A 19,401-nucleotide genomic window follows, 5' to 3' on the forward strand; every position below is an offset into this window, starting at 1 on the left:
ATCAAAGAAGATGTAAAGAAATGGAAAGATATTCCATGTTCCTGGATTGGGAAAATCAATATTGTGAAAATGGCCATACTACCCAAAGCAATCTACAGATTCAATGCAATCCCTATCAAATTACCCATGACAGTTTTCACAGAACTAGAACAAACAATCCAAACATTTATATGGAACCACAAAAGACCCAGAATCGCCAAAGCAATCCTGAGAAACAAAAACCAAGCAGGAGGCATAACTCTCCCAGACTTCAAGAAATACTACAAAGCCACAGTCATCAAAACAGTGTGGTACTGGTATCAAAACAGACAGACAGACCAATGGAACAGAATAGAGAATGCAGAAATAAACCCCAACACCTATGGTCAATTAATCTTTGACAAGGGAGGCAAGAACATAAAATGGGAAAAGGAAAGTCTATTCAGCAAGCATTGCTGGGAAACCTGGACAGCTGCATGCAAAGCAATGAAACTAGAACACACCCTCACACCATGCACAAAATAAACTCCAAATGGCTGAAGGACTTAAATATATGACAGGACACCATCAAACTCCTAGAAGAAAACATAGGCAAAACACTCTCTGACATCAACATCATGAATATTTTCTCAGGTCAGTCTCCCAAAGCAATAGAAATTAGAGCAAAAATAAACCCATGGGACCTCATCAAACTGAAAAGCTTTTGCACAGCAAAGGAACCAAAAAGAAAACAAAAAGACAACTTACAGAATGGGAGAAAATAGTTTCAAATGATGCAACTGACAAAGGCTTAATCTCTAGAATATATAAACAACTTATACAACCCAACAGCAAAAAAACCAATCAATGGAAAAATGGGCAAAAGACCTGAATAGACATTTCTCCAAAGAAGATATACAGATGGCCAACAAACACATGAAAAAATGCTCAACATCGCTGATTATAAGAGAAATGCAAATCAAAACTACCACGAGATATCACCTCACACCAGTCAGAATGGCCATCATTAATAAATCCACAAATAACAAGTGCTGAAGGGGCTGTGGAGAAAAGGGAACCCTCCTGCACTGTTGGTGGGAATGTAAACTGGTACAGCCACTATGGAGAACAGTTTGGAGATACCTTAGAAATCTATACATAGAACTTCCATATGACCCCGCAATCCCACTCTTGGGCATCTATCCGGACAAAACTCTACCTTTTTTTTTTTTTTTTGATGGTCTGGCTAAAGGTTTATCAGTTTTGTTGATCTTTTCAAAGAACCAACTTTTGGTTTCATTCATCTTCTCTGTTTTCTTTGTCTCTATTTCATTTATTTCTGCTCTGATTGTTATGATTTCTTTCCTTCTGCTCATTTTGGGCCTTGTCTGCTCTTCCTACTCTAATTTTTTAGGTGCAAGATTAGGCTGTTTATTTGAGCTTCTTCTTTCTTGAAGTAAGATTGTATTGCTATAAACTTTCCTCTCAGAACTGCTTTTGCTGTGTCCCATAGATTTTCGGGTTTTGTATCTTCATTGTCATTTGTCTCTAAGTATCTTTTGATTTCCTCTTTGATTTTTTCAATGATCCATTGGTTGTTCAGTAGCATATTGTTTAGCTTCCAGGAGATTGTGCTTTTTGCTGTTTTTTGTTTTGTTTTTTTTTTTTTCTTGTAGTTGATTTCTAGTCTCATAGCATTGTGGTTAGAGAAAATGCATGGTATAACTGCAACTTTTTTAAATTTACCAAGGCTTGATCTGCGGCCCGAAATGTGATCTATCTTGGAGAATGTTCCATAGTACTTGAGAAGAATGTATATTCTGTTGCTTTGGGACAGATTAAATGTGGGAAGGAAAGACGACAAGATAACTCTCCAAGTAACTAACAGAATAGCCAAGCAATCTAAAGAGGCAATTCAGGACTCTATCGTCAATTGCCTGGGTATGAATTCTGTCTCTCACACTTACTAGCTGTGTGACTTTAGCAAAATTACTTAGTCTTCCTGTGCCTCAGTTTCATCATCTGTAAAATGAAAGTGATACTAACATCTACCTCACAAGCTTGTTACAATATTGAGTTGAAATACGCAAAACATTTAGAATAGTGCCAGGCACTCAGAAAACAATAGTATGTTTAGGTGATGTTGTTGGTGCTGTGGCTATTACAGAAACACTGAAACTATTAGCAATAGGGATAAAAACTAAATCCTTTCAGAAATTGCTTTGGGGAGAATGGCGAGGTAAGCTTGGAACTGGAATATATTACAGCAAGTCATTTTTACCATTTAATGGTAAGTCATATTTACCATTAGGGTATAAAGTCCCCCTTTCATCTCCCCTGCCCTCAAATATATATTTCCCCAGCTACCTCATGTGTCCAGGCCTCCTAACAGATCCACCCTAAAAATTCCAACCCTAGTATATTTAAATGGAAATGAAATTTCATTGGGGATACACTTATTGGTTGAAAAGGGATTTTAAAATCATTTTTAGGTACAGAAGCATCGCTCTAAATGAAGAAGCCTCCAAGAGAGACACCTTCCAGAGGACACTGCTCTGAATATTATATAATCAGGGCATCTAAGGATGAAAAGCAGTCCCAGGAACATGTGCCCCTCATCCTGCCTCAGACAAGGGCATCGTCAAAGCTCTCCGTCACCATTTTCTCAACTGCAAAGCGAGGCTAAAAATATAAATATTACTCTAATAGGAACTGTACTTGTTTGAGAGAAGAAACAAGGGAAAGGGAGTGAATAAAAAAAAGGAGAACATGTATTTGGAAACTATTACACATTACTAGGTTGGGGCATGGATTGTAGCACCTCAGTACTTACTACGAGGAAGAAGCTGGGAGTTAGGAACAATGGCCTTGGTCTCTTCTCCACAAATGAGCCATGACTGGACTTGGAATAAATTGTTTTTGTTTATGTTTTTTATTTATTTTTATTTTTTTTTATTTTTTATTTTCCCACTGTACAGTAAGGGGATCAAGTTATCCTTACATGTATACATTACAATTACATTTTTTCCCCCACCATTTCTTCTGTTGCAACATGAGTATCTAGACAAAGTTCAAAATGCTACTCAGCAGGATCTCCTTGTAAATCTACTCTAAGTTGTGTCTGATAAGCCCAAGCTCCCGATCCCTCCCACTCCCTCCCACTCCCATCAGGCAGCCACAAGTCTCTTCTCCAAGTCCATGATTTTCTTTTCTGAGGAGATGTTCATTTGTGCTGGATATTAGATTCCAGTTATAAGTGATATCATATGGTATTTGTCTTTGTCTTTCTGGCTCATTTCACTCAGTATGAGATTTTCTAGTTCCATCCATGTTGCTGCAAATGGCATTAGGTCATTCTTTTTTATGGCTGAGTAGTATTCCATCGTGTATATATACCACATCTTCCGAATCCATCCTCTGTTGATGGACATTTGTTTAATCCTCACCTGCCTTAGTTTACTCCGGACGTTGTGAGGCTTCCCTAATGTCTGATCCTCTGGGTTTCTTAAAGTGACAGGAAACTTAAGTAAAGTCACATTTTCATTTTCTGGCTTTCATTTTTTTAACATAATAATGATGAAAGCAGCAGTAATCAGTATTAACCTTAACATCCCAGAATCTAAAGGCACGTGACAGACAGCATCGTTACTCTCGATATGCTTGCTATTTTTGCCAGCATCAGTAGTGCCAGTTTGTCCCAATATATTTACCATCAAACAGCCTCCCTACTTTAGACAGAAACCTTGCAGTTGCTATGTTAAAGGCTACAAAGTGAAATATTTATATCCAATAGTTGAAGGAAAGAGAGAACTGAAGTTTGAGACAGTTTGACTTTTTTAAGTAAGGACTTTGCAGTTCAAGGTAAATGCAGACTCATTATTATTTGATGGAATACCAAACTTGTCAGGCCTGCACAGGCTCTTCCATGTGTACAGTCATGTCTTTGGCCTTGGCCTTGGCCTCCGTTAGACTTTCCTAGGGAGGTCTCTCATTTCCAGACTCAGTTCCACCCCAATTCCTGAGCCAGTTCTGCCTGAGGCCAAAAGTGTATCAACTGTCTCAGCATATCCTGCTGCTCCAGCATGACCTTACACTAGCCACAGGCCCAGTCATCACTGCTGGGTTCACATGTTCTCCCTAAATCTTGTTCCTATTCATTAATAAGACCCAGTCCCTTAATTCCCCCAAATTCTTTGGTTTCTACTTTGTCTGAGTTTCACCTCTCCAATCAAGCCCCCATACTCACCTCACAGAGGTACAATCCATAAGCCCCTAATTCTAACCAGTTATCTTGCCTTCTGTCCAGACATAGACTAGACAATGGACATTTCATCAATGACTTAGGAAGACATACAACCAGCCTCCAGAGGGTCTCTCTATGACTTGAAATTGTGTCAGCCCTCTAGAATGCTGTTATGGCTCTAGAGCCCTAAAATAAGTGAGATTAGCTTTCCCACTAGCCCAGTGGGAAAGGGGTTCTAATAGGATTATACTATTTTAGAAAATAATTTTACACACAACCTCTGAGTATGGGACAGAGGCTCATTCCTCCCATCCTTTTGCCAGCATCCATCCTCCTTGGACTGGCCTGCATTTCGACACACTGGTCTGCATTCTCCTACCAACAAACAGCTCTCTCAGATGACAGTGACTACCCATCTGGCTCCCATGTTTGAACAGCCACCGGCAGTAGGTGCTTCCTATATCACAAATTGCACCAAAGTACTTTCTCTGCCATCTCTTCTGTCTAGGTAGGACTGATCCAACCTTCTTGCCACCGTACTTCCTTTTAAAACCCCAGGATAGTCTTTACTAAAGGAACCCATCCCCAGGAAAAGGCACATATTCATATACACAGGGAAATGTATTTTGGCCATAAAGGGTTCACTGACCCATCACAGGCCAATGCTAAGCCCAAGATTCAGAACACCTGCCTTTGATTACATGCTTCAATGTATGCTTAGTTCATCTCATTTACTCAGCAGCTGACAAGGGAATGGACACTCCCAGCTCCAAGCCACTAAGGATAATTTTAGATGTTGCAGGGAAGCCATCTGCGTTGATTGCTCCAAAGAATGACCTCTTCTGGGCATACTTCTAGAATACTCATGTAAAATGCATGGCTTTCCTTTAAAACTAAATAATGCATATAATTTTAAAGGTATGTATTAATTCTGTAATAATTCATTGAAAATAGGCTTCAGTGGGGAAAAATAAAAAATGAGTCTAGAATCTGTCTGAAATAAATACCCTAGCAATGGGGATGGGGACCTCCCCTAGCAATCCTGCCCTCTCCAAGCCTTAGGGCAGAATTGGGATGGGAATATCTCAGCATCAGGCCACTGATTATGGCTTTCGCAGCTTGGATCAGAAGATCTAGAAATGAAGAATGCCAACAAACAGCTGAGATGAACAAAGTGGATCCAATTTCAATAGGAAAGTTGAACGTAGCCCCTCTTCTCCACTTTCTTTTTTCTTCATAAGGTTCTCTGTTCATAAAGGTTCTTCACAGGGAAGAGGTGGGGACAGGACTGAGAGCCACACAATTTTGCCTCCTTCCCCTCTCGCCAATCATCCCATCCATCAGCAGTTTCAGAACCAAAGCAAAGACTGGGGTGAGAATATATCATGAACACTTTCACTTCTTTTTTACATACATAGAATCATGAAATCAGTGTTGGAAAGAACATCTCATCCCTTAGAATAAATCACTCCCATTTTTAAGTTCTCTGAGAATGAAGGCCCAGGATCTGAGCCTATATTTGGTACACCAGACATTCACTCATCCGACAAATATTTATTGTGCATATGCTATATGTCAAGTCCTGTCCTGGACACAAGGGCTATGACAGGGACTTGTGGAGACCCTACTCTTAGGGAGTCACAGTGAACTAGAAAGGCCAACATTGGACAAATGTAACATCTGTGAGGCAAGGGAAGAGTGGGCACCTCCCAGAGGTGGACCCAACCTAGATAAGAAGTTCTTCTTCACATCTAACTGAAATCCATCTTGTATCATTGGAGCCCCTTTTTCCTTGACACAAATGGAGAAGAGCTAATCATCTCTCTTGTTAATACCTTCATAAAATGGTTACACTCATCATCCCTGATTCTTCTCTTCTCTTGCTTAAATGGCTCCAGTTCCCTTCCCATTGCCTCTCAGGGCATATTTACTTGCCTTTAATAATAACTTTCTTCACATTGGTGCAGACCTTTCTCATTTGTAAGGCAGTTTGTGGTTTATAGAGTACTTCCGCATCATTATCACACTTTGATCCTCACAACAACCCCACAAGGAAGGCACTGAAGATATTTGCTGAGTGTCAAGTATGCCCAAGGCACTGTTCTAGGGCTGTGGGGGCACCTGTGCCACTTTACACTTGTCCCTGTTGAAATTTATCCCAGTTTTGTAGAGCCATTTTCTCAATGAGTCAGGGCCATTTTGAATTTTATTTCTGTCTTGCACAGCAGTAACAACCCCACCTAATTTAGTGCCAGCTGCAAATTTAATGAGCAGAGTCTTAATTCCTTCATCCAAGCAATCAATATAGTTATTGAGTAGGATAGATCCTGGCCCCAATACCTCTGGGACAGCATTCAATGTGTCCCAATAGATTGATATCAGGCCAATGATAACTTCCCTTGGGGTGATGCCTTCCAACCTCTAACAGAAGCGTAGATGGGAACATACTCTTCTAACATGTCAAAGACAATGCCTGGTTTAAGAAATCAAAATCTTTACTAAAATTTAGATAGATCCCATCTATCGATTCCCCTGGTGTACGTAAGCCTCTCACAATCATGGCAGGAAATTAAATTGGCCTGGCACTATTTGCTCTTTACAAAGCTTTACTGATTGCTACTTAGTATTTTATGTTCTCTCAGGTGCTATCCAATTGATTATTTGATGATTTATTCCAAGATCTTCTGAGGTATTGATGTCAAGCCCACATGTCTGAAAATTTCCAAGGTCATCCTATCTTTCTCTTGGATGTGGGTACCTCATTTACCCTTTTGCTATCCTTGGGGGCTTTTCCAATCCTCTGTGATTTGGGGGAAACAATGGCTAATAGTCCTAAGATGAAAGTTGAAAATTCATTCAGTATCCTACAGGGCAAGCCATCAGGTCCTGCTGACTGGAACATATTAGGTTTTTCTAAGTTTTCTAACTATGTCATCTCTTTGGCCTTCTATCCTCCTATTACAACTGGGACTTATTCCAGGCAGCAATTTATAGCTGTTGTTATCTTTCCCCCTAGAGGAGGGGAGTGAAGAGGACATTGCAAAAAATAAAATAAATAAAATAAAAAGCTCTACCTTTTTCACTCTCTCTTCTGCTTTAGCATCTCTGACAGAGACAGTACCAAGTATTCAAACCCTATTTTCTTTTCTTCTTCTTGCCATACTGGAAGACTGCATTGCTCAGCTCTTTTCAGTTAAAGTCATGGGATTGGGGTTGGGCAAATCTACTGATGGAAGAAAGGAATGATGGCCACCATTTTTTGGCCTGGAACCAAAACTTTCTGCATGACCCTCATCTTTCTCTTCCCCTTTGCTGACATCCATGGACATACTGATAAAATAGCAGCACAATAGGAAAGGAGATGGAAAACTTGAATATCCACCCAGGAGTGCTGCCCAGGACTATGATATAAATAAAAGACACATTCTAATGCTGTTAAATCATTAGTCATTTTCTTTTTTAATATAGATTCAAAATCTCTCTTCTTCTAGTCTTCTCACATTGACCTCAGTTTTGCTCTTTGAGATCATACAGGGGATGTTTCTCTGTGGATTACAAAGTAAACTCTTCTCTGAGTGTCCTTTTTGGTCGATGGAAAATTTAAAGAATATCTTTTCCTATTATATTTCTTAGGTATATATTTTTTTTATTTTAACCTGGCTAATTAGTCCTGGTATTTTACATATTTATGGAAATTGTTATTTCATTTGAGGAGATCTTACCAAAGAAACCTTAATCTATTGGGTGCTGCACAAAGAGAAAACTAGCAAGATCAATTTTTTTTCTTAAGTTATAAAGAATTACAGTGGGGTTGTTACCTGTGAATGTGTGTGTTTTCACTTGCAAAGATTCGGTAAAGTTTTATGGGTTTTTTTGTTTTGTTTTGTTTGCCTTTTAGGGCCTTACCCGCAACATAAGGAAGTTCCCAGGCTAGAGGTAGAATCAGAGCTACCGATGCCAGCCTACACCACAGCACAGCAACACCAGATCCCAGCCACATCTGCAGTCTGCACCACAGCTCACGGCAATACCAGATCCTTAACTCACTGAGCAAGGCCAAGGATCAAACCCGCATCCTCATGGATACTAGTCAGGTTCATTGATACTGAGCCAAAACAGGAAAAGGAAAAGTAATTTAATATAAAGAATAATATAACAAAAAATGTGTTATATGGCCCAATATTTTTAAATATTCCTCAATATATACAAGAAACACACTTGATTAGGCCAAGTCGCTCCATCTCCCTCCCTAGCTCATTTCCTTTACTCCCACTTCAGAGAAGAGCACTGTGCCTTTTCACACCTTAGCTGCTTTAACTGCATTAACTATACCCATCTGATCATAAAGAATGTGTTATGTAGTGTTGTGTTTTAGTTCATATGATATTGTATTATATGTATTTATATATAACTTGATTTTTTTTCACTTAACATTACATGTTGAGATATAATCAATGTGATAAATTTAGACTTACTTTATTCATCTTTAACTGCTATGTGGTTCTAGCCCAATGTGTAAATAAATACAGCCAGAATTTATTTATCCATTTCCCTATTCATATAAGGACATTGTTTATCTCCAATTTATCACTATTATAATAATGTCCATTGCTCTCCCAAGTGGCTATACCACTTTACTTTCCCACAAGGTGTATGGGCAAACTCTTATTTCACCATCCCTTTATCTACACTTGGTATTGTAAAGAGAATTTTATTTTTTTCGGGTTTCTAGATACTACTCTATTTCATTCTATTCAGTCTTCATTTGTTCCCTTCAATGGTTTGTATTATAAGATTCTTCCAAAAGGTATTATGAATGTTATTCACACAAATTCTAAGATATTTTATAGTTCTGTTGATCATATAAATGAAGTACTTTGTACAATTACATTTTCTAACTGAAAAGTAAAAATACTATTTTGCTCTTTTTCAGAAACACTATTGATTTTTGTGCAGTTAATAGTTCTCCAGAGAGAAATAGAGTTTATGAAAAGCAACATCTAGTGAAGAAAATTTTTAAGTTTTTAAAGTATTTTATAGTATTTTCATTTGCAAATATAAAGCTCAGCCTTCATTCATTGAATAAATGCTATTTAATGTCTCCTAGGTCCTAGGCCCTATGCTTAACAACAGAGCTACTGTTGTGAGACTAATAAAATACTCAATAAACAAACAAAACAATGAAATATTTTTATACTTAGTGAGAATATACTTTCTGTGATTGCAGAAACTCAGAAGCTCTTTGAATTCCAACCTTTCCTCTTAGTTTTCCAAACCCCAGCACATAAGTATCTTGCTTATTTCTGCCATGTGATATCATGGCAGGAAATTGATCCTCCATCCCCCTCAGATAATACTGGTTTATATAATTGCAATGCACTGCTTTTCACCATACCAGCCTCACTCACACATATCTGCTCAAACTTCATCAAATATCAGTACTTGGGCTTCCTCTTCTACATCGCCATGCTTCTTGGTCACTAAGAGTACAAGACAAGAGTACAATGACCCCTTGGGTCATTCGACTACAATTCAATCAGTTCTCTGGGCAAAAGTACATCTCTTTCTACTGAATGATGCAGCAGATGACCCTCATTTGACCATTCCAAGAAGGCGAGCCTCATTCTTCCCAATTCCTCCACTCAGGCCCCTGGCTGTGCTAACATGCAAGGAACACTCTACAGGATTGGCTCAGCTTCCATGGGCCTCTCTGGTAATGCCGCTGATGGTGCTCAGCAGAATCTCAATAAATGCACCAAGGGCTTGTCCCCATTTCCAGCCTTTCCTTCTCAGCCCTGCCCCCGCCACCCCCATACCACCCACAGTTCTTCTAAGGTGATCTGAATTTTCCTATATTCTTATTGTGATGGTATAAAACTCATCCTCAACTTCCTTCCTTTTTTGAAATTCAAGAGCCTATATTCAAAGTCAAATAGACTGAATATTAAGTCTGTCTTCTGTAACACAAACCTAAATCTCCTCAAGGAAAAGCAGCTACCTCCAAAAATACAGAGGATGAATCATAAATCATAAAAACACAAAAATAAAAACACAAAGACTAAAACTCCATGATATTATCATTTTACACAGTAAAACGGAGAGGCAAGGTAATGCAGAGTTCTAGAGTCAGTTTAGGTAGGTTCCAATCCTTCTGCTACTTACTGGTATGTAATTTTGAGCAAGTTACTTAACCTCTCTGGGCTTGGCTTTGCTTATCTGCACAATAGAGCTGATAACAGCCTACCTCAAAGTAGTGTAAAAAGTAAAGGCAACATATGTAAAGCCCTTAGGACAATGCCAGGCAGATAGCAAATATTCAAATATATAATTAAAGATGATGGGTGATTAGTTTACATTCAGTTAATCACACAGCATCTTGAGCCTAAAAGCTTATTTCACTGCTCCCATGATTTGGTTCTGCCTGAAGATGGAGTGATCATCCTCATAAAGCTCTGCATCCTCAGTACAATGGCCACATTCAGCTGTGATCTTGACTCTTGGTTTCTAAGAAACATATGGCCCAGATATTTTCCCACGCAATTTCACACTCTTATCACTGGTTAGCTTTTTTTTTTTAACTGGTTAGCATTTTAACTAGAAATCTCTTTCTGGTCTTCTGCCATGGAGATATCCACAGGGCTCACTCCCTCATTTCATTCAGCTTTCTACTTAAATGTCACTTCCATTGAGTACTTTTTAAAAAATAACCTGGTACCCTTCATCCCACCTTCTCTATTCTTCTTTTTCTTTCTTTCTTTTTTTTTTTTTCTTCTTTGTTTTAGGGCTGCATCCACAGCATATGGAGGTTTCCAGGCTAGGGGTCAAATCAGAGCTGTAGCTGCTGGCCCACGCCAGAGCCAGAGCAACACCAGATCCTTACCCACTACTCAAGGCCAGGGATTGAACCTGCATCCGCATGGATACTAGTCAGATTCATTTCCACTGAGCCACGATGGAAACTCCTATTTTATTTTTCTTCATAGCACTTACCATTCCCTAACATTATGCATATGTTTACTTCTTTGTTTATTGTCTCTCTCATCCAACTAGAACACAACAGGAAATTTTGTTTATTCACTGCTGTATCTCCAGCACCTCATATAATGCGACATATAGTAAATCCCAATAAATCCTTGTTGAATGAATGAATGAAGACAGCAGCTGGCTTATGACTAACCCTCAAAGAACCCTACTGCCGTCTCCTTAAGACCCAGGGACGGCAACCAGTTTCATGTTAATAAAAGCCTATGCTAATAGATGCCTGGAGCATCCATGTAGATTGGTTATGAAGCAGGAAACTTCTGTGACTGATGACCAATGGCTGCCAAGGGATTAGAAGGGAAAATGATGACATGTCTTCCCTGTATTTTCCAGCCCTAGTCAAGACTACATCCAACCTCAGCCATCCATTCTGTGCCTTTCCACTCTCAACACTACTTGATCTTGCTTGTCCTTCCCAGGGAAAGAGAAGGTGCTTCCTCAGTAGAAGGCACCCCAAGATCTATCTTAGCTACCAGCCATGAGGAAGAGAAGTGAGTGTTTTTCTTTCTAAGGTCCAGGCCTAAGACTGACTTTTAGCCCAATTATACCTCACCTCCATACAACTTTCACACTGATCATCCTGGATCCTCTTGACCCAGTCCTGTGTGATGCTGTAAAGAGAATTTTGAACTTCCCTCCTCCCATAAAAAACACACCCCCACTACAGCAAATTACTATGTGTCCCTGGAGACTTGATAATGTCTCTGATATATATCCAAATTCCTTCTCTCTGCAGATGCAATGAGACATAGGAAAGGCCGAATTCCCTTCCTGTTCCTTAGCTTTTCTGTGCGGGATGAAGAGGGGAGTCTTTGAGATCTGATGTATAGCATATATTGCACATTTTGTGTACAGTTAGAAAGGGCTCAGCAGTCTCATTGCAGTGCTTCAAAATGCAGATTTCGAGGCCTCACCCCAGAAATTCTAAGTAGGTCTAGAATGGAGTCCAGGAATTTGTACTTTAAGCAAGCATCAGGATGACCCTGTTGGAAATGGTCCTTAAAACACTCTGAGAAATGTTGCCCAAGAGTTTCACAGATAACAGATTAAAAACCCAACACTGTGGAATAACAAATGAATGATTTTTCAAGAAGGACTTTCCAAAAAGACATGGCTGATTTGTTCTCATTTCAGGTTTCTGGTCAAATGTCATCTGCTCAGAGAGGACTTCCATAACCAGCTTGTAGTTATTCTTCCATGCTGCTTTATTCCTTTATAGTAGTTACTATTCTGTAATTATTTTGTATTTATTCATTCATTCATTTACTTGTTTTGCATCTTCTCCCACAGCAATGCAAGCTTACTGGGAGCAGAGATTGTTCTGTCTTTTCATTGCTGTATCCCCAGTTCCTAGAACAATACTATAGTAGGTGCACAGTAAAAGAATAATGAAAAATGAACAAATTGGTAAATGAACAATTCTCTGAAGTTCATAAAATCCTTCCATTTTTTTTACTCACAATACTACTTAGCAATAAACTCTGTGCACCAAATACATCCTTTGAAGAAGGTTCAGGGAAAATACATATGATGCTATTCTATAAATGATAGATACGGAGGCACTGATGTTGTCTGGGAACAACACTTGAACAATGGCAGAATTATGAGGCTTGAAGAAGGCATCTGCCTTTATCAGCTTCATTGGCCCAACTGATTTTGTTGAATCTCTGTGCTAAAAGCTAGAGATGGTAGCAAGCATTTGCATCCCACCCTTAAAAGCCACCCACTAACACCCAATGCACCATAAGCACACCAGAGAATCAAAACCCTGATATTCCAAAGCCACTTTACTGCCACATAAAGGGCAACATGCTTTTAACTTTTCCTGAGTGATACCAATTAAACAATATTTCCTTTTAATTTGCTCTTCTCATTCTCATTCTCTCTTTCTCAACTGATCTCTTGGATTTCTTTTTCCCAGGAAAACCTTCCCCAAATGTTCCAAACCTCAGCATAGGTTTACATCCTGAGAATTTGTTATTCATGAGGCAGGCTTTTTGAAGTCTGATTTCTCAGGGTTGATGCTTTATCTTTAAACAGTGAACATGAACATTGGCTCAAAGGGCCCCTGACAATCACTTAGGAATAACTCAGACATTTGTGTCTGGGCAAGGTCTCCCCTACACAGGGAACCTTTTGTAAATATTAGTTACTAGAACCGTAACACTAATAGATGTAGTTAATAATTATCACAATGTGCCAAAACTGCACAGTTTGCTCCCTGATTACAATATTAAATTGCTATTGAGCTGTGGTATTCGCTTCAGGCAATACTAGTAAGAACCCCCCAAAGACCCTGGCTGGCCTCGCTGTTCAAAAATGGAAAATGTTTTGCAGCACACAATGCTCAGGCAGCAGTGGGCTTTGCCAGAAAACAAACACAAAACTCAGACAATAGAAGGAAAGTTTTATCAGAGCTGAAGTGTCCTTTCACTTGGGAACTGTCATCTCTCAAAAAGGAAAACACGCACACACTTGATAGCGGCTTACAAGGCAAGCCATTACTATGGGCATGGTGACTCACAGTGCAGATAGAGAACACTGCACAGCCAGAGCTCCAAGGCTTTGTTTTATTTGCATATGATTACGTCTAGAGATAGGCCGAACCAGCTCTGAAGAGTTGAGGGCCCCTCAGAATGCGAGCAGGCTTCTCTCCCCATGAGCAGGGAGGGAATTTTCCTTTCCCACACACCCTCTCCTCTGCTTGACAGGTCAAGTGGCCCGGACAATAGGGCAAAGCTACTGAGAGCAAAACTGCAATTTAATGGAGAGGTGTCATTAGCTCCAGGACTGCACATTGAAAAGCAGACACAATGGGGGCACTTGTCACTGGCAGCACACAACAACCCACCCCTCCTCCACCCACACATTGCCATCCCACCTCCATATTTGTGATTTCAGAGACCCACAGTGGGCAAATGAGTACTTAGCAATCAACCTGCATGCACAGCCACCCAGTGTGTGCAAATAGGAGGCTGGTTGGCCCACTCCAGGGTTACAGAAACAAATTGGGGTATGCCTACCACTGAGGCTGAACTCAATATATGCTGCCTTACAGGAATCAAGGCTCCCAAAGGCAGTGAGGTAACAAGAAAAAGAACAGTGGCTATTAAGCTACTAATTAAAAGAGATTCAATAAGAAGGATGTCACTTGTGCCCTGACCCCATCAATCCAGAAAACCAAGAAAGAGCCAGCAAAATGCTACTGTGCTGATCAAGAGAGGTTACATAGTGGCTGGCAGTCCTCCTAGCAGCTGTGGTGTCTCTGACCTGTGTAGGAGACACAGTAATGGATGTTCCCGACACAGAGGAGACAGGAAACAGTTGTTCTATTCCTTCTCCCCATGCAGCTGGTCTACTTGCTCCAGGATTACCAAGGTGTGCTGGGCTGGGTCCATTTCCCAGGCCAGCACACTCAGGTATGAGCTTGGAATTCAATGGGCAATTCAAGCCACATCACCTATAACAATAAAAATTCCCTAGGTGAATTAGGGCAAGAGGTAGGGGTGGGAGATACAGGAAGGAAAGGATGTTTATCATATGCAAAGTCTAAGAAAGAGGGCCAGGAGTGCTGATGGACATTAAACATAAAAGATTATTAAATAACTGTGTATGTGTAATTTTGCTTTTTTTTTTTTTTTTTTCAGGGCCACAGCTGCAGCATATGGAAGTTCCCAGGCTAGGGGTTGAATCAGAGCTGCGGGTGCCTGCCACAGCCACAGCCACAGCCACAGCAACGCGGGATCCAAGACAGGTCTGTGACCCACACCACAGCTAACAGCAATGCTGGATCCTTATTTTTATATTTTTAAAAAAGTCTTTCAGAGTTCTCGTCATGGCTCAGCAGGTTAAGAACCTGACTAGTATCCATGAGGACTAGGGTTCGATCCTTGGCCTCTCTCAGCGTATTAAGGATCTGGCATTGTCGTGAGCTGTGGTGCTGGTCACAGACACGGCTCAGACATAGTGTTGCTGTGGCTGTGGCGTAGGCCAGCACCTACAGCTTCAATTCAGCACCTAGCCTGGGAACCTCCACATGATGCGGGTGCAGCAAAAGAAAAGAAAAGAAAAAAAAAAAGAAAGAAAAGAAAAAGGAAGGAAGAAAGAAGATAAAAAGTCTTTCCATTCTCTTTATTTCTTACACACTCTTTCACTGTAATTTTTTTTTCACATCAGTCTACAGTCTATGAATTCCTCAAGGAAAGTAAGGTTCTTATTCATTTCTATCCTTTACAAAGCTGTGTGATCTTGGGCAAATTACAACACACTCTGTTTATTAAGCAGGGATTATAAAGCATGTGAAATTGCTTAGCACAAATGTCTGGTTCAATATAAGCCTCCAATAAATTGTTGTTATTACTGCCATTATTATTATCACTGTTGTCTTCTATGTTCTATCATCATAATCTAGAAGAAAAGATGCCCAAAATGGTTGTGTGACCAGCTAAATTATTGAATGAATGACCAAGTGGGCGACGCTCAGGTAGCAGACAGCCGTCTCTCTTGGGATGCTCTCTCCCAAACATCATGCTCCTGATACCAGGAAATAAGAAGGTCTTGGTCACATTATTTCATCAGCTATATTCCAGACCTAACAAGCTTCAAGTCAGCTGCCAAACACAGGCTAGTAAAAAAGGATGGCAAGAGAGGTTTGATTTTTTTTTTTCAGTCTCTTGCTTTCCACTCTCACGAGCCTATGAGTTTGAAAGGAACAACCATGCCAAGTACCTCCTGATGATTATTTTCATAAAGGCCCATAATGGGATGGAGGTTGGGGCAGAGGGAGAACATATAGCACTATATGCACCCCCACCACCAAAAAACCACTACAAGAAGAAAAGAAACCAATGGATAGTTACGTGTTTATATAGAGGGTCCCATCTCAGAATAGATCCCTGAGTTTCAGCTAATAACACTTCAGCAAAGTGAATTAATGGAGGCAGTATGAATACAAACTCTGGAGTTGTGCAACCAACCTTCTAATTCCAATTTCAACACTTAAATTACCGAAGCTCTCTGGGTTCACATTCTTCATCTGTAAAATGGGGCTGATAACAACCTCACACGGTATTTTAGTCCATGTGGGCTTCCATAACCAAGAACCTGAAACTGGGTAGCTTATAAACATCATAAATTTATTTCTTACAGTTCTGGAAGCCAGAAGTCCAGGTTCAGGGTGTCAGCTCTCTTCAAGTTGCAAACTGCTGACTTCTCATTGTATCCTCACACGGCTTGCTCCCTGGGGTCTCTTTTATAACAGTAGTCATCACAACTATGACGGCTCCGCCCTCATGATCTAATCACCTCCCAAAAGCGCCCATCTCCTAACACCATCACTTTGGGGGTTAGGATTTCAACATATGAATTTGAGAGGGCAGCAAGGAGGAGACACAAATATTCAGCCTACAACAAATGGCACACGAAAAGGGAAAAATTATTAACACTGCAGTAGAGCAATCTGACAACCACCACCTTAAGCAAATGGTCAAGGTTAACAGTACCAATAATAACTCATGTTGATCTCATAAACCCCTCAATATAATGCACTGAGGGCACTTCTATTCACTGCACAGGGCTTTGAAGAAGTTTAGATAAAAGGATGCATGTAGAGAACTAGGGTAGAGCCTATCATACAGAAAGTACTGGTATGTTTTAGTCTAATTGATCACTCTCCACTGAGTTCTTACTGAGTTCTGAGTAAACTAAGATACAGTCTCAGGCCTGCAAGTGGATCCAAATATTATTTTTGCACGTGGTGAAACTAGATTGGGGAAGGCTGCTGATTCAACACCAAATTGGGTTTTCTACTCCTCTTAGCTCCAAGCCAACAGACACCTTGAAATCCAAAAGGGAGAATAATGTTCCCCATTTCAGCCACACAGAAATGTACCTCCCCTTCCTTCTATTAGTAATAGCAGGATAGACCCCTAATGTTCTATCTCCCTCTGCTGCCCTCCTACTCATTGCAGTAGGCAGTCTAGCTGAGTCTTTCCCATCTTAACCTAATTTTCTAGCTGAGTCCTTTCTTCCTCTTTCTTGTGCAGGACTAAATCCCAGAGCCTTCTTTCCTTTTCCTTCCCCCTTTTATTCCTAGATATTTACCTTTCTTACTTATACTTGCTTATTTTCTTGGAGCCCCCATGAAAAGAAATAAAGTCAAGGATATCTTGGTTGGTCTGTAAAAAGCACCTACTGCTCAAACTAATCTTGTCTGTCCTTGAGTCCCTAAAATGCATCAGGAAATACCTCCCCACCAGACAACAATTAACTCAGGATTACACACGATCTATTGTTTTACCACTTATTCTCAATTAGTCTGTCTCCCCCTTCCTATCTCTTCTCCCTTATCCTTCCATAAACTTCCCAGAAACGTTCCCTGGAGGGATAACCAACAGCTGCATTCCCACCTACAATTTCTGTGCTACCCCCAAACTCCTCTAATTCTAATTAAAATTTTCGTGCTCATTTCCCTAGTCTTCTAAAATCAAATCCATCCATGGAGTTCCCGTCGTGGCACAGTAGTTAACAAATCCGACTGGAACCATGAGGTTGTGGTTCGATCCCTGGCCTTGCTCAGTGGATTAAGGATCTGGCGTTGCCGTGAGCTGTGGTGTAGGTCACAGACATGGCTTGGATCCCTCGTTGCTGTGGCTGCAGCATAGGCCAGAGGCTACAGCTCTATTAGACCCCTAGCCTGGGAATCTCCATATGCCGCGGGAGCGGCCCTAGAAAAGGCAAAAAAAACAAAAAATCATATCAAATCAAATCAAATCAAATCCATCCGAAAAGCTCAGCATTCCCATCCCAGTCTCCAAGCTCCCCCAGGGCTTTTATTTTGACTCCTTATCCACAGCATTAAGAAGCTTCTCACAACAGGGGCTTCTTGCTCCCTGGGGTCTCTCACAGATCTTGCCCACTCTCCCCTGTTGAATCTCTTTGTAACCCAGTCATTTCCATGATCTGGTAACTCTCTTAGTGCCCCCATGACAAGAAATATACGGCTATGTTTTCTTTTCTGTTTTTCAGCAGCCTAGGCTGGTATTTCAGGTGCTAGCCAACATCTTTGAATAAGACCCAACTGTGTTTCTTTTACAATAGTCAAGGAGGCAGACATTTCAGAAAACTAAAAGTCATACAGCCCACTCAGAGACCAGTCAATATATGGTTTGTCACCACAACTTTGTCCTTGACTCTACACAGACTACTCAACATTTCAATATTACTCAAGGGTTTTAGCCTTTTGCTTGTAGGATGAGTGCTTTCAAATGCCCACACAGCCTGGACTCCCTGTGCTGAGGGAAGCAGGCACAGAGGCGTGTTCTACGTATACCCTGACCACCACTGTGAAAGAGGACAGCAAGTGGATGTGCTCTGGTCCTCTTAATAAAATTTCCTGGGCTAAAAATGATTAGCAATAATTACAGTCAATCATTTGAGGTAGGTTTTATAGACTCAAAGATCAAGCTACTACAGTTTTTTGAATACATGGACAACATTATATAGTCCATATGTTTTCATGATATAAAATCTCTCTTCTGATAAAAATACACACAAACTTTGATGTGACTTAAGTTGAGAACAATAGCTAACTCCCAGTGCAGTAATTCCCTCTTTCTCCATAAATAAGGGATGACTGAATCATCAAACATGTGGTGGGATTCAGGGAGGTATCAGGCCTGCAGATGAGAATTTGACCAAGAATCTCCTAGAACATCTGGTCTCCAGGATCTCAAACACTTTCTGCCTTTCAGATCTCTCTCACCTGGCCTCCAAGATTCCAATCTTTCTTTATGATCTAGTAGATATCATTTCCCCTTTCCTATCTATCTAGCTTAATCTGTTCAACCTCAATCTCTTTTAGTGAAATTCTTCTTTTCTTCTGGGAGTCTAATCAAAATAACTTTATTTTTCTTTCAACCTCCCACTGCTCTTGTTCCTACTTCAGAGGAAAGCCTGCTTTGAAAACTACCCAGTTCCTCCAGGAGAGTCTCAGCAAACCTGATTCCCTGATTTCTACATAAGGCTTTTCAATTTTCTCTTATTAAAAACATGAGCTGACAATAACTCCATTAATTCCAGGGAGTTGTTCTTCCACCTAACTTAAGACAATAACCTCTTTAGAGATTCACTAACAAAATCCTGCCTCTGTCTGAACTCCA

The 19,401-nt window shown here is 40.3% G+C and overlaps 1 long non-coding RNA gene across 1 annotated transcript in view; it reads right to left on the reverse strand.

The window, feature by feature from the left end:
* LOC110261185 overlaps positions 1-16,894 on the reverse strand; it is a 349,709-nt gene extending 332,815 nt beyond the window's left edge. Inside the window, exon 1 of the long non-coding RNA XR_002345071.1 lies at positions 16,389-16,894. This is a non-coding gene — a long non-coding RNA (uncharacterized LOC110261185). The remainder of the gene's footprint in view (positions 1-16,388) is intronic.

The sequence above is a fragment of the Sus scrofa genome, chromosome 6, assembly GCF_000003025.6.
Source record: "Sus scrofa isolate TJ Tabasco breed Duroc chromosome 6, Sscrofa11.1, whole genome shotgun sequence".
NCBI lineage: Eukaryota > Metazoa > Chordata > Mammalia > Artiodactyla > Suidae > Sus > Sus scrofa.